Source organism: Passer domesticus, chromosome 7 (assembly GCF_036417665.1).
Source record: "Passer domesticus isolate bPasDom1 chromosome 7, bPasDom1.hap1, whole genome shotgun sequence".
Lineage (NCBI taxonomy): Eukaryota > Metazoa > Chordata > Aves > Passeriformes > Passeridae > Passer > Passer domesticus.
Window position 1 is genome coordinate 46888004 of NC_087480.1, and position 8071 is coordinate 46896074.

The following is an 8071-nucleotide window of genomic DNA, read 5'->3' on the forward strand; positions in this document are numbered from 1 at the left end:
TCTGAGGCAAAATTCCATCATGTTATCTGAAACATGTTCATCATAGCAATGAATAGTAAATATGTTAAAGATGTACAGATGCATAACTTTGCTCAAAATTCATACACAGCCTTAGAATGCTATCAGGTGCAGAGTAAGGTACCTGTGGACACAAATAATCACTTGGAGTCACATAAAAGTCAATGCTCAATAGACTCACATTTTCCATACCTGGGTTATCTGTAAATCAGGTCCTAAGAACCTCTTACTTCCGAGCAGCCACTGCCTTCCAAGTACACGGAACACAGCCATTTCATCATATGTGAAATCTTCATTTAGACACCTGTGATTCTCAAAAAATATTCAGCTTGCTGAAGGATTTTAGGAGAACGTAGTGGTTTCTGCAGGGTTTTCTCAGTTCTGGATCACTGCTGAAAGAATGGACACTGCTGCTTCATCTGTTGAGCAGAGCCAACCAAGACGCAGGATCATCAACATACTGCCAGTGAAAGGAAAAGAACCATATGGGAATTTAGTAACTTTCAAAATAAAGACTAAGTAAAAATAATGGAACTGATTGTTCTCTGCATAGGTTTTCCTTAACAAATTATTTTTCAGGTAAGCCAGAGAGTCACCAGAATACACGTTTTTTGCACAAGAAGGAGATCCTGCAGTGATTTTTCAGCTAATGATGAAGAAATTAGTTTCCTTTCAGAAAGATGCCATCTCTATCAAGTTGGCTAATGTTGAAAAATGTGAGTCATTGTAAACTTTCTGTTAATCTCGGGTCTGCTTCTCCTAGAGCATTATGGAAAAAATGGGCCCATGCAGGAAATAGTCTTTGTGCTTTGGATCTACCTCCCAGCTCTGAATAATGAGAATTCATTGAATACCGGCATTAACTGTTAGTCCCTTCTTTTAAAGTCTCCAATCACTTTTTCTCATCTTTGCATGCAAAAATAGAAAATTATAATCTCTCCAGAGACACCAGCAGTAGCAAGAAGTCATCATCAAGACTAAGAAAATTTTGCTGAGGCAGTTTCCACACACTGCTCTAAACCCAATTACTTCCTGTGCTTGACATGCTCATGGAGGCTTCCTCTTTGATGCATGCTATAGGGTAAAATAAAGTGCATGTTCCTCATTAAAATGAGGGTTTTTCCCTGGCATGATTAAAAAGAAACTCCTGTGTGTGCCCTGTCAACAATATTTCCATTTGCCTCAAACCCATGTAGATGCCAACATACAGGTCATATTTGTAATCTTTTTGCTTAACAAAGAGTGACCAGAGTACCACATCACACAGGGTGTGAACTGCACAGGGAAAAGAGGCATGTGCAGGCAGAAGTGGATGTGGAGAACAGTCACAGCAGAGTACAATCCTCCTAAAAGAATGCCTCGTGCCCTTCACGCAGCCACAGGGAGAGATTTGCAACACGCAATTCAATGACATGTAATTAAAATCTATAGAAAATTGACATTACAAACCCCAAACAAATTAAAGCACAGATTTAATCTCTGTTTCTCATTCTGGCATTTGAAATGGAGGATTTGCTATGAAAATATACTGCAAATAGGCTGATATGTATGTATATACTGGGTATGTCTTAAGCAATCACTCTTTATGTTTTACAGTTATGATTCCTTACCTGTGAAAAAAGCTGTTCTATCATCTTCTTGGCTGATTTTCAGTGTAGAGTAATCTGGCCTGACTCTGATCACATGTCAATTTTAAATGGATACTTTTATCATAGTGGGATTTTTTATGAGTGTCCTAACCCATGAACAACAGCATAATTTCATGCAAGATCAGGTTGTGCCAATCTGATGCCTCAGAACTTTGCAATTTTCCATTTTAAATGTTCTGTTTTTCAAAAAGAGTTGTAGAATATGCAAAAGCAGAATAAATCTATCTATTCTCATATTTTTTCTATTTTTGATATGCTGTTATCTGTAGTAGTTATATATGCTGCAGGGCAAACAAATTATTTGAAATCTTATTAAAAACTACATTTTTCTTACCTAAATTCATGTTGTCATGCCTCTGAATGCAATATTGTCAAACCTCTAAAACTGCAGAGTATCCAGTGAAAAGCTATGCTAATGGTGGTGTTTTTTCCTGCTGGAAACGTCCTCAGCTCACAGCTTCATTTAACCTAGTTGCACACTGCTCTTGTTTATATGTGAGATCAAGGGCCTCCCATTTATTACCCAGTTTATCTTTTGCAGAATTGAGGACCTAGAACATATGAGGCTGATATGGCCTTTAGTTTCCAGTGGCTGGGTTCTCCAGCGACTCGTGGGGTCGGGGCAGATACACTGACCTTGGCAGTGCCAGCATCAATAGCACTGATCTCTGGTTCAGCTCCCTGAATTCTGAATTCCCAGAACAATGCTCCATTGCTGTTCATCCTGGTGCAGTGAAGTCTGGTGGAGCTTCCAGCATTCTCAAACTGGTCTGTCTCACCTTGAGTACTACTGAAAATGATACCTTCACAGACAGACAGTAAAGTCTGGTTTATGTCAGATACAACATTTTACAAGTGTGGCATTATTACCAATAAGCTCGTCTGTGCATTTTCAGTGAATCAACTGTTGTCTTTTATACACTACTTTTTTTTTTTTAATTAAACAAAACCAGAGCAGATGTTTTTTTGACATTGAAATCATGACAACGGATGGGGTCCTGAGTAACTTGATCTAGTGGGGCAGGGGGTTGGAACTAGTTGATCTTTAAGGTCCATTCCAACCCAAGTCATGATATGGCTTAATATCTGCAAATTAAAGATTGTTGTTTCCCACTCCAATCACAATGGGCAGACTCTTCTGTACTGCTCATGCTATGATCTCTTAGCTCCTTTGAAATATCTGCTCTTGGCCCAGGTCAGAGTTAAGGTGTGGTTGGTGTGGGATGATTGTCTCTGTATTTCTAAGGTTTGACCACAAGGTCACCTCCTGGCATGGACAGAAATGGCAACAACCTGTGGCACCTCACTTGCAGACCCATGGTCACTGAAGTGATCCTTGACAGTACCTGGATTACCCTACAGCAGGAATTTGGATATACAGGACTGTGCTGCTGCTGCTGCCACCAAAGAAGCAACTCCACTCTGTCGTGTTGGAGATACCCTGGGGGACAGGAGCCAGCTCTGCTCCTTTGCCCTCCACCACCTTCTATGGGATGCAGGGCTGGGCTGCCAGCTTGCCCCAAAACCTCATTCTTGGGGTGACAACATTCAAGTTTGCCAGCCTTGCTGAGCAGCTTTGAGCCAGCTTTGGCTGACAGTGTCTGCAACTCGTCATTTAGCCCGTGGCTGTAAAGTGCAATAGTCTAAGATTTATAGTGTCCTACAGAGGACTGGGTGGCTTAGGTTGTGTCTAGTTATTCTGCCATGTCTTTGTTCAGAATCTCTACAGAATGACCTCATTTTCATTCCCAGTAGGAATGAAACCCCTTCCCCTTACCCCAAGAAAATCTTAGGGTCCAGCTTCATTTCATGCTCCTCAGTTACAATCACGGGCAACAGAAACAGGTTTCCCCCCCTTTTTTCCTTCTCTGTATAATTTCAAAATATCAAATTCTCCTACAAACCAATAAATTACCTATAGAATCTGACATGAAATTCCAAACTTGTTAATTTCCAATTCCTGATTATAAAAATTTACTACCAGTTGTTTCAGCAGAAATCACAGGCCACCAAAACCCCCAAATGTTTAAATGAGTTATATCTCAACATATTACAGTCCTCATGCTTCAAAACTATGCTCAGAAGCTGCCACAAAAGCAGCATGATTTAAATGTTTTATTTACTATTGCAGTTTTCACCAAGAAAGTTCATTCTGTCTTCAGAGTGACAGTAAAAAACAATTACTGAAAAAGGCACACAGTTCTCTAATTGAGTTTTCAATAGTTGATGAATGAAAAGGGAATTGTTGACCACACTAGGTCACAGAAAAGTCATTTTGTTAGACTTCTCCTCCCCTTTGACAAGCAATACAGTGAACAAGGATGGTTCTACACTGTCTGTTCATGCAAAACTTTGTTTCTTATTATCATTGAACACAGCAGAAATCTGCCTCCTCAGTCTGAGCAACTGTTTCTCAATCAATAATTAAGCGACTTTAAGGTCTAGATCTATACAAGGATATTGATATTTTCACTGAAAATGAATCAATACGAACAGGGTAAAGCATCTGAGTAAGTCTTTTTAATGGCAGTGTTTTGGCTGTGAGAAGTAAATTAATTGATTAAATGAATGACGAATATTGGACAACCAAAGTAAATCTTTTCACACTTCCACTAACCTTTTAAGTAACTAATTTAAATTCTTTTCTTTGTTTCCATCTTTTTTCCAACTTTGTGTTGTTTTAATAGAATTTACAGGCCTTCCTGTGAGTATGTAATGCTAGTAATGTCTTTTAATTTTACATTAATAAGTAGGGGTCAGATGAATTGTAGCAAAGGAGAAACTGAGACCAAGCTGAGCCTTATGGAAGGAAGGGCATTTTGTGGGTGATAGAGTGTAAGGGATCCTGCTGAGAAGGCTACAGTGAGAGAAAGGAGATCTACTGGAAGAATGTAATGGAAAAATCTAATGAGAGATGGGAAGTAGTAAGGGACAGGAAAATACATTCTTACCTTCGGTTTGGCGGACAAGAAGTAGTTCTGGCTAGGTCTTTTCTACCCTCTTCTTAAAAAACACCTCTGTTTTTGCAAGTCCAAAGTAGTAGAACTGGACACAAGACAAAACATTCTAGCAGCTCCCACAGAGATGGCTCTACTGACAAACCTGTCAGCTCCCACAGACACCCTGACACGTCCATCAGGATGGACTTGTGCAAGGGCTGTGCTCTAGTGGGAACCAGAGGTGCTGCGTTTTCTGGGGTGGATTTGCAGCAGTTTGCTGTGGGTTTGGCCTTAAGGCTCAGGCCATGAAAGCACTGATCCCAACCCAAGCTCTGATGCCTTTACAGCTCTCTCTAGAAACAGCAGCAGAAGCTGCTGGCCAGCAAATCCACTCCAGTGATCCACTCGACACAGTAAATCTCCAGAAATCACTGGGGCTGCAGGGATGATTCTGCCTCTAGAGCCTGATGAGAGAGAGCATTTTACAGCTTCCTGGGGGGTCACAGTTTGAAAACTCCCCAGCAGTAGGAAAACCACTGCAGTATGTCAGTAAGGTCACTGAGGCTGGGGCAGTCTGTCATGCCACTGGAAACAGAAAGACAACAAGGGACAACAGTGAAGAGACCAGGAGAGACAAAAGTGACTAATTTCTTCCACTCACAATTCTATCTCATGTCCTGAGCTAACAAATTCAGTTCAAGGCAATGCTATTTTAATTGCTGGGAACAGGTACAGTATAGCCTCACCCAGGGCCACCCCAAGAACAAGAAGGGAATAGAAACCAAAGTTAGAGAACCATCCTTCAGGTATGTTTGCTGTGCAAAGAGAGGGGAGCCATGCAAATGGGTAAGTGGGACAGCAGAGATGTTTTTATTTCTGCATACATCTTTCTAGTGACAGTGAAGTGGGCTTCCCTCATTTCCCTAGACTTTCTTTTTCCATCTTTGTTTTAACCTTTTCTCTGTTTTGAGTTCATATTTTATCATTAAACAATGACTTCTTTAATTGTAAAGAAGCAGGTCAAAGAAACCCAAGCCTTGCACTGGCCCTTTGTCTGCATGCAGCTATCAAGTGGCAGCTTGATCCTCAGGCCATTGCTTTTGCTGCTGATCACAGAATAGTTCTTCACTACCCCATAGGTCCTGCAAGCTATTGTTGGGACATCAATTTTCCAAAAACATTTTTGAGTTGTGTGTCTTCTTCATTATTATTATTAAATGGACAAACATTCTCATTTGTAAAGGTTAAAATTCCATTTTCCCCATCTGTCTCTGCCCTTTTTGAAATTGTATGTCCTCTGGTGTGCAGCTCAGAAGTGTTCACTTATGTTCTGGTGAGGGAAAAAAACCCCAAGAAATGTAAAGAGTGAATGTGTGACAGAATGGAAAATATTGAGCTACAATAATTATCTCTAAACTGTACAAAGAAGTTGCATAGTACAGGCAGACCTCACTCATAAATAAATATTAATCTGCCTTGCATTCAAAATTGAAAATTAATGTAGGAGAGGGCACACAATCCACTTCCCAGTGTAAAAATATTTTCCCCTTTCTTTTTTTAATCAACACTCGGCACTTTGAAATCACGTGTCCCATTTTAAGCACTTAAGATGTGACTGGCTTGGTTATTTTTAAGAAAATCCTATTTAATATTTATGCAACAAAATCTGATGATTCCTGATGTGTGTTTCCATTTTAATCAGAATCTAGTATCATGATTCTAGTGAAAATGTGTGCCTTTGTAGCTGTTGAATATGGCACAAAAAATGTCTAGCACAGCAGATAGATATGAATTCCCTATCCCCAAAATTGTAAGAGTCACATTACCTGACACTGATAAAACTTTGTTATTCTTAGAGCACAACCTATGAACTAATCAGCCAACCTCTACAGCTTCCCAGACTGGCTGGAATATTATTTCACAGACATCCAGATCTACACAAGCACCAGGAATAAAAATCAAAGTAGAAAGCAGTGGGAGAAAATCTAGATGAAGCATGAGATGTTACCTCTTAATCCGGGATGGAGAAATTTTGTCTTGCACGAGGTCTGTTCCCACCCTATGCCTGCACCTAGATAGGGCAAGTGTGAGACCCTCCCTGCCCTCTTCTAACAGAGCCTCAGCCTCCAGCTGCAGTGCTGAATCTGGAAAGGAGCTGTGTTGAGTGCAGCTTAGGTCTCCCTGCATTTTGACTTTCCTAAATCTATCCATGCTCACTCAGTAATACATGACACTAAGGGCTTCTCCACTGTGCTTGAGAGCAAGACCCTGTGCTGCACCTTTGCTCTGCCACCTGGGCAGTGCCCATCTCCTTTTGGCTGCTGCTGAAGGCCAGCTCAAGTTTGCAAATCTCTGCTCTGCCAGTTGGCTGGAAACACAGGGATCACTCCCTCGTGTTCTCCACAGCTGGGCCAAGCAGCTGAAGGTGTTGGGGCAGCCAAAGTCACAAAGGCAGGCTGCTGAGTGCTTGCAGCAGCAGTGGTTATCACCAGCAGAAATTGTATTGGTGGCACATCTTGGTGCCTTGGTATGAGCAAAATGCAGAGCTCCTCCAAGCACATCAGCTCAGCTCAGCAGGCCACAGAGGCTGCAAGGAGCCCTTCTAATGTGCTGTGCTTGGTGGGACAGCCCTGGCATCCCTGCTGAGCCCTAAGGGCAGCCTGAGCCCAGCCTGAGCTCAGAGTTTTAATGTCCCATCTCTCTGAAGCAGAGAACAACTGCAGGGACCATCTTTGGCCTCCTTTGTGTTTGACCCTGGCACTGCAATTTCAGCTAAAATGCAGGATGGAGGCTGTACAGGAAAATGTGCAGGATGGTGCTCCAGCAGGAGGTTTGCTTCTAAGCAGGGAGATCGTGACATGAGATAGGGGGTGAAGGGCAGCTGGATCCCCTTGCTGTCATGAATCAGCAAAAAGAATGAGTAGGACTAGATGTAAAAAACACATTGAGGGGCATGAAAGAAAAAGTATTGCCCTGGATTCTATCTATATGTTCATAGACTTTCCTCCATGGGAGTTTTCTGATTGTCTCAGTTATGGCCTTCTCAGCTACATGCAGTTCTTTCTCACCACCTGTCCCCCATCCTGTGTGTAAACTGTATCAGTGATGACAAATTAATTATCTTGTCATTTTCCCTGGGTTTTTTTTGTTTGTTGGTTGGTTTTTTTGTTGGTTTTTTTTTGTTTGTTTGTTTTTGGGGTTTTTATGTTTTGGTTTTTTTTTTTGTGGAGAACAGAAAATATTATGGCATGAATAAAGAAAACAATTTTTGTAGTTGCTGTAAAATTCATTAAAACAATGCTTTTTCATTGTACTTCAAACACGGTTCTCAGAGTTTATAAATGGCTTTTGTTTTTAGTGAAATGAAATACTGTGCAGCAATACTTTAACTGTCTTTTGCCAGATTATCAGTTATTTCAAGCAAGTGTTAAAATCTCCATCATTGGCAAAAATGAATTATGTTTT

The 8071-nt window shown here is 41.0% G+C and overlaps 1 long non-coding RNA gene across 1 annotated transcript; it reads right to left on the reverse strand.

The window, feature by feature from the left end:
• Positions 1–412: 412 nt before the first annotated feature.
• On the reverse strand, positions 413–2469 carry LOC135304169 (uncharacterized). The gene is made up of 3 exons (XR_010365617.1): positions 2304–2469; positions 2002–2218; positions 413–478 (listed from the first exon to the last, which is right to left on the reverse strand). It is a non-coding gene; the product is annotated as an uncharacterized LOC135304169 (long non-coding RNA).
• Positions 2470–8071: the final 5602 nt, after the last annotated feature.